Source organism: Pinus tabuliformis, chromosome 5_2, assembly GCF_031772625.1.
Source record: "Pinus tabuliformis cultivar Carrire ecotype Pingquan chromosome 5_2, CPIR1, whole genome shotgun sequence".
Taxonomy (NCBI): Eukaryota; Viridiplantae; Streptophyta; class Pinopsida; order Pinales; family Pinaceae; genus Pinus; species Pinus tabuliformis.
In genome coordinates, this window is record NC_142306.1 from 476,211,587 (window position 1) to 476,227,470 (window position 15,884).

Genomic DNA, 15,884 nt, shown 5'->3' on the forward strand with positions numbered 1-15,884 from the left:
CAATATCAAAATGAAAACCTGGAAAAAGCCTTGTCAAACAGACTGCCTACATGAAAAAAAATGACAAAATCCATTAAACAAACTTACACACAGAAAGGTGGCTGCAGGGGAACTGTTGACACTTGAAAATTTGCTGATCATGAATCCAACTTGCAGAACAGCAATGATCATTGTCATGTTTGAAATTTTTTTCTTGATATCTTGCATCCAAGAGCTACTGGAAGCGTTCTTTCTTCTGGTGAAGGCATTCCCCACACTAGCTGAAGAAATCGCGTTGGTGCTTCTTAAGTTACCTAAATATAGTGCTTCTACACTAAAGAACCAAATTCATTCTATGATCAGAAAGAATTTCCTTTACTCCATGATGATGGCGACCAGCATGCAGCATGGCTTGACCTAGTGTTGGCTACTCAAGGCTCTTTTAGCACACTCAACTTCCCTTCTCAATTTTCCCAACGCTCTGTTATCCTTACTAATATCCTTTCTGTGTTTTTTCTTGATCAATTTGATGAAATATTCCATTGTCCTTTAGTCAAAGTCCTCACCTCCAAGATGGGTATCACCGTTTGTAGACAAAACCTTAAAAACGCCGTTGTTAATAGTTAGAATGCTAACATCAAACGTGCCACCGGCAAGATAAAAAACAACAATATTTTTCTCTCTGCCCTTCTTGTCCAAGCCATACGCTATTTTTGCAGCTATGGGTTCATTGATAATACGAGCTACATTCAAGCCAACAATAACACCAAAATCCCTTGTTGCTTGGCATTGTGCATCATTAAAATAAGTAGGGACAATCACCACAACATCCTTTATAGTCTTGCCAAGGAATGCTTCTACAGTCTCCTTCATCTTAGTCAAAATCATAGCACTGATTTCCTCAGGGCTAAATACCTTTGTGTCTCCATCTCATACCTAAACTTGAATATAAGGTTTCCCATCTTTGTTCACAATCTTGTATGGTACTAGTTTCATATCCTTCTGAACTTCTTTGTCTTCAAAAAATCTCCTTGGATGGTCGCATCAAAGAGATGTCTCTTTTAGATGCAGATGTATACAGATTTTGAATGGTGTTTAAAGACGTGGAGCTTCAACTCTCCTAGTGGTGGATCTACCTCCTATAGATCAGGGAGACTGTATTCTTAGCAGATGGTTTGTAGGAGAAAATTGAATGGCTGCAACTGTCTCTGTGTATTAATTAAAAACATTTTTTTTTTCTCACGCAATTTGCCAAATAAGGCTCCAGAGAAACCCGAATATATCCCAATTGGTTACGAATTTGAGAAAATCACTCCTGGGTATCATAATTAACCTTGTTCTGAAGAAAACCCACATTTAAGTTTTTTTGAAATTCGTTTTCATTTGGCCAGAAATCATGTTTTAAAAATGACGTTTTTAAGTTGCTATGCATTTCCTCTATTAGTATTACACTCGGGCTTTCTTCCAGAACGACTGCTTGATCTGGAGATTTGGCATGAAATGAATACTCCTCAGAAATCTAACAAAGGTGGCACCCCCAATTTTTTCCTTCCTGATTAATCTATCAGGAGGATGCCAGCAATTGTGCCCAATGCATTCACACAACAACAACTAATGACAACGATAAAGCTATCCTATGAGAGGTAATCCTGCCAGCTCCATGATGCATGGGCTCGATAAGATGACAAAAATGTTCAATAATCAAGGGCTTCCTTTTAGTCTAATGTTCATGTTGAAGGATCTGATTGATCTGAGAAATAATGGATGGCGATAAAGGAGGAAAGTTGAGGGCTCCAAGAAAATAGAGTAAGTGCTTCGGAATGTTGTGCAAGAATTACATAGACAGGGAACCCACTCTCGAGGGACCTATATGGATCATTTTGGTTAGAGACTTATGATACCTGGATTTAAAAATCGGTCTATGCCAAGCCCTTCAGCACAAAGTTTTTGATGATGGATGTGGAATCAAATTAGGCTTCGATGTAGAAACGAGTCGTTTCTGCAGCTCCTCCAAAAAAGGAATAGATATGTTGCAATTTGAAGCAAGATTTATATATATATATATATATATATATATATATATATATATATATATATATATATATATATTTTGAAATTGGATTTTGATTTTTAAGCTAATGCATTGATATTTTTTTTAGGTCGCACAAGAGCGAGTTATCAATTTGTCAATTTGTCAATTCTCTTAAAAAAAGAATTGATGATTTTTATTTTAAAATTTACATTTCCTTTATTCAAAAACATGAAGATTTTTTTCTTTCTTATTTTTTATGTTTTTTTTTTTTTTATATTGAAAATCTAACATGATTTTTTTTATTATTTAAAATCAAAACATGATTTTTTTATTGAAAATATTTGTGATCTTAATGAAAATTTAAGAAAAATAAATAAAATCTAAAAATTTTAAAGCCTAAAAACTTTAGAAAATGCAATCAAGAACTTTAAAAAAAATACAATCAAGTTTGATTTTATTTTTTCCTAATTTATCTACTTGAAATATTTTTTTATTTTTTATTTATTTTTAAGTATATGAATGTTTCCAATGGAGCCATTTATGGATTATACTTTCTAGAACGTTCATATCCAAGTTTGCAAAATGTACCTGATTGTGCATGAGGACATGAAAAATCATTTTAACCTTTAGATTTGCTGCATAGATCTCTTGAAGAGCAGATGAATGTTGTGGTGCAATCACGTTTCGATACCATTCCTCAATGTAGTCTTTGTGCTCCAAAGAATGTTTGATCTGCATTCTAGATCTTTCATCCATAAATGGTTAGTATCATTTTTTTTTTTTTTAAATGATATGCAGCTAAATGATTTATGCATCTACATGCTTTAATCATGCATCTAGAAAAAAAAATTGAAAAATGAACTCTAGACTTAAAGCTAGTTTCTATGCACACTTCCTTGGCAACGACGCCAAAATGTTGAGGAAAATTAATTACCTATCATTTAATTGTCAACCCGAGGGTTTTGTAAAACTTGCGAAGAGTGCATGCACTATATATGCTAGAAATTAACTTCCAATTTAGATCAATCTAACTATGAAACCAAACAACGAGTAACCAAATTCACCTATTCTAATTCAACAATCAACTCAAAATAAATTATAGTACAATTATAGTACAGCACGTGGAATTGAAATTACATGAAATGAAAGCAAAAACAATCATTCTTAACCTCTCACACACGAAAATATATGAAAGCAAATAAAAACAATTGCTCTTAACTTCTAGGTAGAAAGCAAATAAAAACAATCACTCTTAACCTCTCAAACAGGAGAAGATATGAAAGAAAATAAAAACAATTGCTCTTAACTTCTATGTAGGAAAGCAAATAAAAACAATCGCTCTTAACCTCTAGGTAGAAATAAAATAAAAACAATCGCTCTTAACCTCTCACACAGGAAAAGATATGAAAGAAATAAATCTTAATTTATGAAAAAAATAAATCTTAAAAAACAATAAATATCACACATTGTAGGTGGCCAATCCAAAAGCATGAGAGATGGAAAGTTGAGAGGCTCCAAATGCAAGCATAACCAAATGAAAGTGAACATCACTCATGAGCATGGTGCCAAATCCAAATTCTATATTCAAAGCATGAGCATTTCCCCCAAATTTACACATGCCTTTGAAAGGATAAGGCTCTCCATTTTATACAAAAACATAAGAAGCTACCTCATTAATGGAAGTATATTATTCTCTCCCTAGATCCCTAGAAAATCTCATAGAGTTACAACTCAAATAGGTAATGATGAGACACATATCCTCTTTGACCTTTATCTAAACCTTCTTCCATATCTTGAAGGGAATTCGAATTTGAGCATTGGAGGCCACATAAGGGTGCCTTGGAAGCTTCCAAATGACCTACACATGTCATGAAACTCAAGCCACTTTTAAGTATTAGCAAGTATATGTCATTTTTATAAGTTTTAACCATTTAATTCACTTATAATACTAGAAATCGTTAGCTTTTGGAAAACAAAAAGGTAACCCATATAATTATGAAAGTGGAGGCTAATGAAAGATTATATGGCTATGGAGTTGCGACATGTGAGTGAAATGATGGCGATAAAGGTGAAAGTGGATGATGTTTTGAATATATTTTGGAGGCTCTACAGGATGGGAGCAGAAGATTAAAATGTAAAATATTGAAATATTCCTCATTCCACTTCTAGAATGCATTCATATGCGGATCTTTCTCGAGCACGACACCTTCCCTCACACTTATTGAACAAGAATAAAAGGGAAATCATTTAAAACATTTATCTTACCAATTGATTCATGGAGTTCTTTTTCAGAAGCACCACAATGGTGTCGTCCTAAGGTGCCTTGCGCTGCAAGTTACAGATAAGATCTTGGAAGATTTACATGATGGACCAACAGGTGGCCACTATGCGTGTGACAGCACAACGCATAAGGTTATGCGAGATGGTTATTACTGGCCGACTCTATTTAAGGATCCTCATGCCTATGTCCACAAGTTTGAAGCATGTCATTGATGTGTCGGTCGTGATCAAAGGTCAACCGCACCACTGCTACGAGTAGAAGTTGAAGAAACAATCCAATAGTGGGGCTTTGATGTGATTGGAGAAATTTTCCTCATTCATCAATGCAAAACTGATATATCTTAACGATGATATATGAATTCACTTAGTGGTCAAAAGAAGTTCCTCTTAGACAAGTAAATGACTAGGAGGTCATCCATTTCTTGCAACATAATATTATGACCAAGTTTGGCATTCCTATGTCACTTGTCTTTAATAATGTGACACATTTTTCATCGTTAAAACTTTATAAATTTTCATTAGAAAGTGGAATTATATTGAAGCATGCATCTAATTATTATCCGCAGGGAAATGGTTTTCCTAAATCCACGAATAAGAATCTTATACTTATAATCAATAAAACTGTCTTCTTTGGACAAAGGAACTAGCATAAAGATTTTACCAATGCTCTTGAGGCTAATTGTGTTACCCCAAAACCTTCCCTGAGAACCTCACCCTACTTCCTTGTTTCTGGTAAAGAAGCTATATTTGCTTCGAACCTATATCTTACAGCCTTGAAACTCTCTCAAGTGTCACAAGGTAAACCTTGCCTCTTGATTCAAAGTAGGATAGATACACTACTTAAACTTGAGGAAGAAAGGTGTAAGGCCAAAGAATGATTTTCCATACATTAGAACCATGAGAAGTGTTGGTTTGATAACAAGTCCACAATGGAAAATAGCTTTAGTGTGGGTGACCTAGTCCTGAAGTGGGATAAATCCCACGAAGAAAAGGGGAAACACACAAAGTTCCAACCTTTGTAGATTGAACCATTTGTTATTTATGAAAATTCGACCAAAATTCCCTCAAGCTGAATCATTAGATGGGAGTATTTAATGGCTTCTCATAAATGGCTGAGATTTAAAGCAGTACTTTCATTCGTAGTGACTAGTTGCACTTCCTGTACAATTTTTTTTCTTTCTTTTTTTGAATGCATGTAACTTGTGTCTTGCCACATCTTGTTGGTTGGTTAATATACATAGATAAGACCCTTGTGTAAAGTGAATGGCTCAAAAGGATTTGTAGTGCAATAAAATAGAAGTGTGACAATAAAAACACTTGGCTTTCTATTATTCTCCTTCTTTGTTTGGGAAAATTCCATAGGTTGAGCTAAGTCCATATGTTAAATATGATTCTTCCAATAGAAGAACCTTGAGGGAACCTATTATATCCATGCCTATGTTGGTCTCCAAACTTCCTAACTTGGTGTAAATCTAAATGTGTGTTAACGCTTGTCCAATATAGTAGAGAAGGGATAATGGGAAAATCTAAAGTCAGAAAGCAAAAATATGAGGTATTAAAATACTTCTCTGAAACAAAAACCTCCCCTGCTCTCAATAAGTTGGTATCCCTCTTTTGTGTGTTGAAAATAATAAGTTCCATTGTATATTTCTATTAAAAAATTAAATAAAGGGTGAAATAAGAGGAAGGCTTCTTGCACAGAGAGGTGAAGCAAGTGACTTCATCGGGGTACTATCCAGGCTCGATGGCCGTGAAGCAACATTTGTGCTCCTAAAGTGACTTTGTCGGGGTATTGTCCAAGCTTGCTAGCAGCGAAGAAACACTGGAGATGAAAAATCATACTATGAATTCCATAAAATCATTGTGCACGTTACCCTTTCCTGTACTGAAACAATTGTGATATAATGTATCTTTGGTATGTGTTTCGAGCAAGTAGAGAAAAGTGTAGATGATAGGTATAAAACTAGGTTGAAAAGGGTAGATCGAAGGAATCAATAATTCCCAAATTTATAACCCATAAATGAAAGATATTCCTAGATAAAGAAGCTAAAAGTTCGCCCAGTGTGTCACCAAGTGTTGTCGCTGCTACAACACTATCCAAAATTTCACTACATTCAAATGTTAGAGCCTACTATCATTGTCAAATCTAGAGACACTTTCATATTCAAGTGTTATTTAATGTTTTTCTATGTTATTCAAGTGTATTTGAATGGTCTCAAGTTTCCTTGCATTGATAAGAACATCATTTAGTGCATTTTGTGGTCATAGCATCTTTGTTGTCATAAAACGACATTTTTGGGTCGCAATCACACACACTTCGATTGTTGCAGTTGGGTAATGGGTGTAAAGTGGCGTTTCAATGAATATTTACCCTTTTTCATGTTTTTCTAAGTTCTCTTGATGATTTGGTTTGTGTCGTACATGGTTCTATGTCCAGACTCATCCTATTCACCCCTCATCCCATATCTTAGACTGAGACAAATTTTCAGTTCAAAGTGAATTCATTAAGGCCAAGAGCACATGGGTGTACTCTAAAGACTTGATGAAGAATCCTTCATTGTTTGAAAGTGCGCCATGCATCTTCTATGAGCACTAGGTGCACTCCTCAACCCTGTTTCCCCTTCCTTACTCTGAACTTCACCCCTCAAAGGACCAAGTCTTCCTTGAGTGAACTCCTTCGACTCGAAGAAGCACACCCTCATTGAGTGCATAAGTGAGACCTACATGCCTTAAGCTCCGCCCTTCCATTGTCCCTGATGCGCCATGCACCCTCTTAGACTCTTTGATCGCATGAGTGCACTTAGAAGGAACGAAACCTCAACCTTCAGCCTTCAAGAGTGTGCCTTGCACCCTCTTGGGCCTCTTGAGTGCATGAGAGAACCCCAAACCCCTGAAACCTTCATCCTTCATCCTTAGTGCATCATCTACCCTCAATCTTTGCCTTGGGAAGCTCTAAGGTTTCTCCTTCTTCCTTCGAACTTGCGCCACGCACCCTGCCTTGATTGCCTTCTTCCTTTGAGCGCATCAGTCCATGCCAAAGTCTCAAAGTCTCTTGTCTTCATCCCTTCAACCTTTCAAAGTGCAACCATGCACCCTGAAGCCACTTTTGTTCCTCTTAAGTGCACCAGAAATGCATGAAAAATAAATATGCATGAAACATGGTAGAATATGATATTTTTAGGATGATGGTTGCTTTTCATGAGTGATTTGCAGATACAAGTATTCCAGAAATAACATGGCCATAATGCATGAGGAATATCAAGCAAGGAGAACAAATAAAGGAAGATCGAAAGGAACGGAGAACACACTTGAACCTTGATGATCAAAGCAACCCCGAAAACTCCGTTTTATCAAAGACCCTTTGGAGGATAGAGGAAATCAACAATTGAAGTTGCATGAAGAATTAAAATACAATTGGCAACCATGTCACGAGTAGAAAAAATCCATGTCATCGGTCACTATCATTTCTAGTCATCCAATATAGTGACATGTCAAGTCTCATCATGTGATGATGTGGAAGACATGATGTATTATTATAATCATTTCAAAGGAAAAACACGTGGAAGACCAAGAGGCATGTATGAACCAAACATTCATGGAAGCCCAAAAGACATGTAATACCAAAAGCCATATGTAATTCCAAAAGTCATTTGGAATTTTAAAGGTTGTAAAAGTCCAAAATTTACTAGAAGTTAGAAAGTCAAGAGCCATGAGGATGCGAAAGGTCATTCCTTAAGTTTTAAATAAATCCTCATTTATCATGTAAAGGATTTTTAACCTTCTCTCCTCCCACAAGGCATTAGAGAGACAGAGTTAGTACTGTTGGGGGGCAAGTAGTGGGTCTAATGCTCCACTATTGGAGGTAGTGATGTTCATTGCATTTATGTATCTTGGGACTTTTTATTAGTATTGAAGCCTTCCAGGCCAACATGTTTTCACACATGGATTGTGAATGTTTCTAAGACTATTCTTTGAATGTTTATTGTTCATGTTTGATTTCATTAGTACCGGATTAATTGAACTATTTCGGTTACTTTAGTGCTTCTTGTTGGAAATGTGTTGTGATGTTTATAATGATCATCACATCCTTGGGAACTATTTTGCTTGACGTCAGAAAAAACTCTCTTTCACATGTGTCTCCCTTAGGGTAGTACTATTAATTCTCTCTTAGATTCTCACTTAATTTTCCCTCGCATTAGAAGAACCTTGATACATTGAAAATTGAACATTCACAAGACATAATAGCTTTCTCATTCAAAAGGACAATTTCACTTATCTCTCATGCTGACAGCGAAATCCAAGACATATATTTAAGTAAACAAAAGTCAGGGCGTATTTTGGATGGGACTACTACACCAAATGGTGTGAAGTCTAGTTGGGACCTCATATTAGGGAGATCCCCTATATTTTGGCAATATCCATCACCGTCAACATAATCATAGTACCTTAGAGTATCCCTTCATCCCACACGCATTACACGGTTATGCCGACCCCCACACTTAAACTCCAATTTATATCTTCACTGAATATCCTTGATGTTTTTAAGTCGAAAAATGATTCCATAGCTCATGATGCTGCATGTACATCCTTTTCCACGAAAGTACCTATAGACATACCTAATCTTGAAGGAAAAGCTGGGGAATAAGACACAAACTATGTGATGACCTTTCAACTATGGTGTGCTTCAAATGACATCATTGATTACTTAGCTTGATTGAGTCTCTTTTAATTCACCCACACTAGCCCCTCGACCAAATGGTATGTCAATGAGATGGTGGGATCCCATGACACATTTGAATCCCTAGCCAAGTTGATCCTCACATTTTTTGAACTTCTTATTTGTCATGACACTGGGTTAGAATTATTATCAAAGTTTCAAAAATATTATTCTACCCACATCGTAGACCATATCCATACGTGATGTAGATGTTATGCATTCCCTTGATTCTGCTGATGATACTTTGTCCATATCACCCTCAATTTAATCCTTTAACAAAATAGGAATTGAAGGAATACCAATGGAATTTGTTACTTGGTCGGCCTCATCCATAGTATTGGTTAGGTATCTAAGTAATTGTTAATTGTGATCTCAATATTAAAAACATCTTTACCCATGCCTTCAACCATTTTTTCCATCACACTCAACTTATGCATAGTGGCTTGTTGTTGGCAATGTTCCTTTACCAACACCTAGAACATGAAGACCTTGTTTAACTAGAAAAGTTGAATGCTTTTGAAAATCTTAGCATTCCATGTTCAAGAATAACTAGTGTCTAGGACCCACTCTTTAAACTCCACCTTGAGTCAGTCCTTGAAAGTTATTCATTATTTTTTTCTGGATAACTTTTGTGGCAAACAACAACCCCCACATTTTCCCTTTTAATTCATAATAATAATGGGGACCCTTTTAATTTTTCCTTGATTTAAGCCATTTAATAAAATAAAAAGGAAATTAAATTAATTGAACAAAAGCCACGAACTTGTCCCAAAAATAAATTAAAGGGAAAATATTCGAAAAAAGTTAAGTATGGGATTCAAGGATTCAAATCTTGGCACCCCTCTATCGGAACTAATTTCCTAAATGCTATGAGATTTTCTTCCTAGAGATCCACATGGCATTAATCGAAAAAATTCCTTGGTATCTGAATCTCATAAGTTATTGTAATTTTGATGTCACCTAGCCTCTGATATCTCGCTCCTTTTTTAAGGTAACCTCGGGCTGCTCATATTAGAACTTTTATTTAAAAAACTTTACCAAGAATTCTATTCCAAAGCCCCTCTTACCTCGAAACCTCGAAACCTTGGGATATCAAATTGTTGTGATAAATTTATTTAAATTTCTTCCTCATAATTCCTTTCGCCTCTTTTCATATTGGTGCCTTGACATCTCAAATCATTGCGATATCATCAGTTAATTTAAAATCTTGCCGAGATCTTTGTCCCGATAACTTACATGGAACCCTTCACTTTTTTCACCATCCTATTCATTTAATTGATTTAATGTCATAATAATAGTCCTTGAATGAATAAAGGTCACATTAATGGACATATTTGTTCCCTTGATTGGCTTAAAATATGTTTTAAATTCTGCATTTTTATTATTCTGTCTTGAGCTACCATAAATAGTTTTTATGCTAATTTTTATGTTTTCTTCCTCCAGGCAAGCTCAGATCCTAAAAACAAAAAGGGATGAAAAACGCATCTAAGGCCAAGAAAAAGGTTTCATAACAGCAAACCACACGCCCATATATTGAGGAAATTAATGAAAATATCCCGAGAGTTGGATTATTCTCTGATATAACATGTTCCAAATCCTTTATCCATTCTTCATGGGAGGCTATTTATCGATACTTCAAGGATGAAGGTCTGAGAGTTAAATTTAGAATGGTAACAACCGACAATAAAACTCCAGTATCATAAACGATTGAGAGGGGTGTAGCAACTCATTTCTCCATAGAATCCGAGCAACGCTGAGGATATTACTGTATACATACATGGTATGATGGGTGCGGCAAAATTTAGACATTTCAGAGAGGAAATTTCATACCAGGAAAGGAATAGTCATTGGCTCCTTCCCCAGCAAAGACCTCCAAAGTATGTACCACTTTCCAAAGCCATAATGTACTTATAATAAGCAGTATGTTGAATTCTTCATAAAGGAGCATGGACACCCGACAATCTCAATTAGAGATTGGCGAAAGGAATCCATCAAGAACAAAGCCGAGGAAAGTGGTCAATATGCAATCGATTCTCTTGCATCCCCTTTTTCTCAAGTTGCTTCGATGTTGTGTCAATTATATGCCTACCCTAACATGTCAAAATTCCCTAACCCCTGGGTAACTTTAATTTATGGGGTCTCTGAGGGTTTTATCTTTGATTAGGCTATTATTCTTTCCAATAGTTTGGCCAACCAAATTTTAACTTTCTGGCGTTCCCAAAACATCTCTGCTTACATTATGAATTCCCTATGCTTTTCTTTGGAATTCCCTACAATGGGATGGAAATGGACCATCCAGGACCCTAAACCTATTCACATTTATCATGAAATTTTGTGGGAAACAAAATATTTCAGCCACTTTTAGCATATTTTCCATAAAGTCATGATTCCTGTCTATGAACTTATCTTCGGATCCCGACCATTCAGAATGTCACCAGAGGTCATGGATAATCTTGTCAAGGTTGGAAATTGGTTAGAGAAGAAGTATTTACTTACATCAGAGTTTGGATAAGCCAAGCTAAACCCCATGTTTTTCCCTTATTTATCTCGGATAAATTAGTTTACAGAGAGGTGGCATATCAGGCTGTGGGTTGTCACATTACTAAAGTATTGAAGATTCTGATAAGAGATAATGGCGTGTTTTCCCCTTGATATTTGGCATATTTTCATTGGCCAACTATCATCAAAATGAAAAGGAATCTTAGCCATTTGAGCTCTTAAATTGGCCACCATATCTAATAGGTTGTATGATCCAAGTTCATTTGTCAAGAATTTCACTGCTTCATAAGGGATTAGACAGCTTATTCATGGAGAAGATAAATTTGATGATATGTTTGCTCAAGATCCATCCTATGTCACAGTGTTAAATCATGTGGATGAACAACTAGCACTAGAGCAGAAAAACCAATTTTCTCACTTCAGGACTTCCATATTAGTCACATTTCCTCTTGATCTGCTACAACTACCTCTGCAAAGATTCCCATCTTTGAAAGAAGCTATTATGGCCACTGAACCTGGAACTTCATCTTATATAGTTTTGTCCTAGGTTCAAAAAAATGTTGTTATAAGTTATTCCACCTCAAAGTAAGAGGAATTTTTTAGTAATCCTAAATTGATTGAAGCCTTGAACGAATTTGATATGATTATTAATCCACATTGATCCAGGTGGATATTGGTGGCCACCTGCCAAGTCCACCTGGACCCCCACCATTGTCTTTCTCAGCATTTTCAGTTTCCTTAATTGTAGCACAATTTACTATTTTTAGCAGTTTTTCGGGTCCTGAACTTCCGGAGCCGTTTTGAGGCCCTAAACGACGTTGTTTGGGGAATCCGGGGGCAACATGGGTCCATGGAATGGACTGATGTTGCTCGTTCCAACAATGATAGTGCTCGGATAGATCTTTCTAATGAGCTATTGTACGCGTCAAATGGAGATCATATGCCAAAGTTACGACCCCGGGAAGTTGATGTACCAATTTACCCCAAACGGGACCCACAGTTTGGCGTTTCATCTCCTAGGGTTAGGTTTTGGAATGTTAAGGGTTTTCCATTGTTTCTCAACAATAAATAGGCCTTCAAGCCTCATTGTAACACAATTCAGAGGCATGTAGCAATCACATCTCTTCTCTGAGATAAGCTACCATCGCCCTAGCTGGTTTATTTCCATTTCTGGTTGTAAGCATATTTCAGTATTTTCCATTAATGAAATGAAGTATTATTTCCGCTGCATCTTTGTGTATATGGTTATCTCTGTAATTTGTTGCGTTCCTGTTTAAATCTGGATCAGTGGTATCAGAGCGGTCTGCTTTTTCTCTGTTTTTCTTTGCATGTCCCCAACAAGGTCGGGATATAAGGAGTTAGGGCTTGAATTGGTTGAACCTTTGCAAGACCAGCCTCGCAAATCCCGACGGCCTCCCATGGCGGACGAGAAGAAAGACTAGGGGGTAGGAGATGCCATCAAAATCTTGCTCGAAGAAGCCCTCGAGCGACAACGGAACGCGATGATGGACAGCTTTGCCCAGATCCTTCAGCGGCTACCCAGAAGCAACGCATCGGCTTCTAGCAGCTACTCTGGAAACGCCACACCCTTTAAGGTACAAGTTAATTTTGAAATCCCCATATTCGAGGGTCAGATAGACGCAGATGCCGTAGATAAATGGTTAAATCTGCTAGAGGGTTATTTTTCTGTTCATGAATTTTCGAGTCGGGAAAAGATTGTTTTTGCTCTTCTCAAAGTAGCCCCCCACGTCAAGGACTGGTGGGAAACCTACTGTGAGCAGAAGGATGAAAGTACTGGCTCACTATTTTCAGCCGCACCCACCTGGGATTTGTTCCGGGATGCCATCAAGGAGCAGTACTACCCTGTCGGAAGCTATGAGGATGAATACATAAAGTGGACCACGCTGCGGCAGGGAAGGGACCAAGACGTGCCGGAGTTCACCAATCTTTTCCATACCCTTCGCACAAAGTTGGGTACCAAGGATTCGGAGCAACATTTGATACTCAAATACCGTGGCTGCCTGCACAAGTACATCCAGGAAGCAATACAATTCCTAAACATCCCCTCGCTCGGCGCAGCATACCGATATGCCGTCAAGGTCGAGCAGAAGTTTAAACAAAAGAAGCGAGACTTTGGATCTGCGAATCCAAAGGGGAAAGGTGCCCCTAAACCACAGAACAAAGGACAAAGCCAAGGTGGGACAGCCCAAGACAACCAGCCGAAGCTGCAAGCAAAGAACAGCGCCGCGAAGCCGAGAAAGGACACTGGAAAATGGTGCGAGTTCCATAAGAGCTCCACTCAGAACACAAGTGAGTGTCGGGCCAAGCAGTCACTGGTGGCTGAGCTAAAGGTTTCAGAATCAGATGCATGTTCTGACTCTGAGTCAAAACCCAATAAGGGGTATGGAAAAGGGAAGCAGATCATTGATGCGGATCCCAGCGCCATTGTTGCTACCGCAAAGATCCAGAAAAATGAACCCGAAGATCCAGAGGAGGAGGAGCGTCTCTTCCACTCCCAGATGTGGGTAAAGGGCTCCCCGATACAGTTCATTATTGATAGCGGGAGTCAAAAGAACATCATTTCGGTAGAGGTTGTGAAGCGGCTGGGCTTACCGACCACAGCACATCCACAACCATACACCATTGGGTGGCTTCACCAAGGATGAGATCTTCGCGTGAGCCAGCAGTTTCGCCTTCCATACAACATCAAGCCCTTCACGGATGAGGTATTGTGTGACATTGCTCCCCTTGAAGTTTGTGATGTATTACTAGGACAACCATACTTGTGGAAGCGACATGCTGTGTATGAATCAAGGCCTCGTGCTGTTATTATTACATTGGGAAATAAGTTGTTCAGGATACCAGAGGTAGCACCACCTACCGCCATCTCTTTGATTACTGCAAAAAAATGCAGTAAGATCATTTCCAAAACCAGGAAATTTGTTTTCCTGATGATACGCCTTCAAGAAAAGAAGAAGACAGTGGCCGTGGCCTCCAAACGGGGTCCCTCTGCACGACAAATACAGATGGACAAGATTGTGGAGGAGTACGAGGACATATTCACCTCCCTGGCAGGCGTTCCTCTGCACTGTCAAGTCAAGCACTCCATTGATCTGACCCCAGGTGCGCCGCTACCCAATGGACCAATTTATCGGCGCTCCGTTCTGGAGAACGATGAAATCAAGAGGCAGATTCAGGAGCTCCTGTAGAAAGGTCACATCCGTCCGAGTTCATCGCCCTGTGGGAGTCCGATCGTGTTGGTACGGAAGAAGGATGGGACATGGAGACTCTGTATTGACTATCGGGCGCTAAACAAGATCACTGTCCGTAATAGGTACCCGATCCCGCGGATTGATGACCTCCTAGACCAACTAAAGGGGGAGAAATATTTCAGCAAGATCGATCTGAAGTCAGGATATCACCAGGTACCAATCGAACCCTCTGATGTGTGGAAGACTGCCTTCAAATCCAAGGAGGGCCTCTTCAAATGGTTGGTCATGCCTTTCGGATTGACGAATGCTCCTGCAACCTTTATGAGGCTAATGGATGACATCTTGCGGCCATTCACCAACTCCTTTGTAGTAGTATAATTGGATGACATTCTGATCTTCAGCCAGAGTTGGGAAGAGCACCTCCACCACATCCGACAGGTTCTCCAAACATTGCGGCAACACAAGCTATGTGCCAATTTGGAGCAATGCACTTTTGGCATGACTCAGGTTCAGTATCTGGGATACATCATTGATGAATAGGGGGTGCATGTCGATCCAGCCAAGATCCAAGTCATTCAGGATTGGTCCTCTCCAACCACTCTAACAGAGCTCCGCAGCTTTCTAGGTCTTGCCAACTTCTACCGCAGGTTTGTGTTGGGGTTTTCTCATATTTCTTGGCCCTTGAGTCAAGTCACCAAGGGCGAGGCGAAAGCAAAATTATTTTGGTTTGAATCTCAACAGAAGGCATTCAGGGAGTTGAAGGATCGCCTCTGCACGGCACCAGTGCTTGTGTTACCAGATTTACAACAACCATTTGAGGTCGAGACAGATGCCTCTGACTATGCTATTGGGGCAGTCCTTACTCAACATGGACATCCAGTGGCATATCACAGTGAAACACTTTCAGACACAGTCTGGAAGTACCCCACTTATGATAAATAGATGTATTCCATTGTACAGGCCTGCCGACAATGGAAGAATTACATTTTGGGGAAGGAAACGGTCATCCACACAGACCACCGACCTCTGCAGTTCATACAGACCCAAGGGAAATTGCAGAATGATCGCCATCAGAAGTGGTCTACATACCTACAACAGTTTCACTTGAATATCAAGTATAAAAAGGGCAGCACCAATAATGTTACAGATTGCCTCAGTCGACCAC

At 38.5% G+C, this 15,884-nt stretch overlaps 1 pseudogene; it reads right to left on the reverse strand.

Moving 5' to 3' along the window:
- Positions 1-396: 396 nt before the first annotated feature.
- LOC149159720 (endoplasmic reticulum chaperone BiP-like) overlaps positions 397-15,884 on the reverse strand; it is an 87,665-nt pseudogene continuing 72,177 nt past the window's right edge.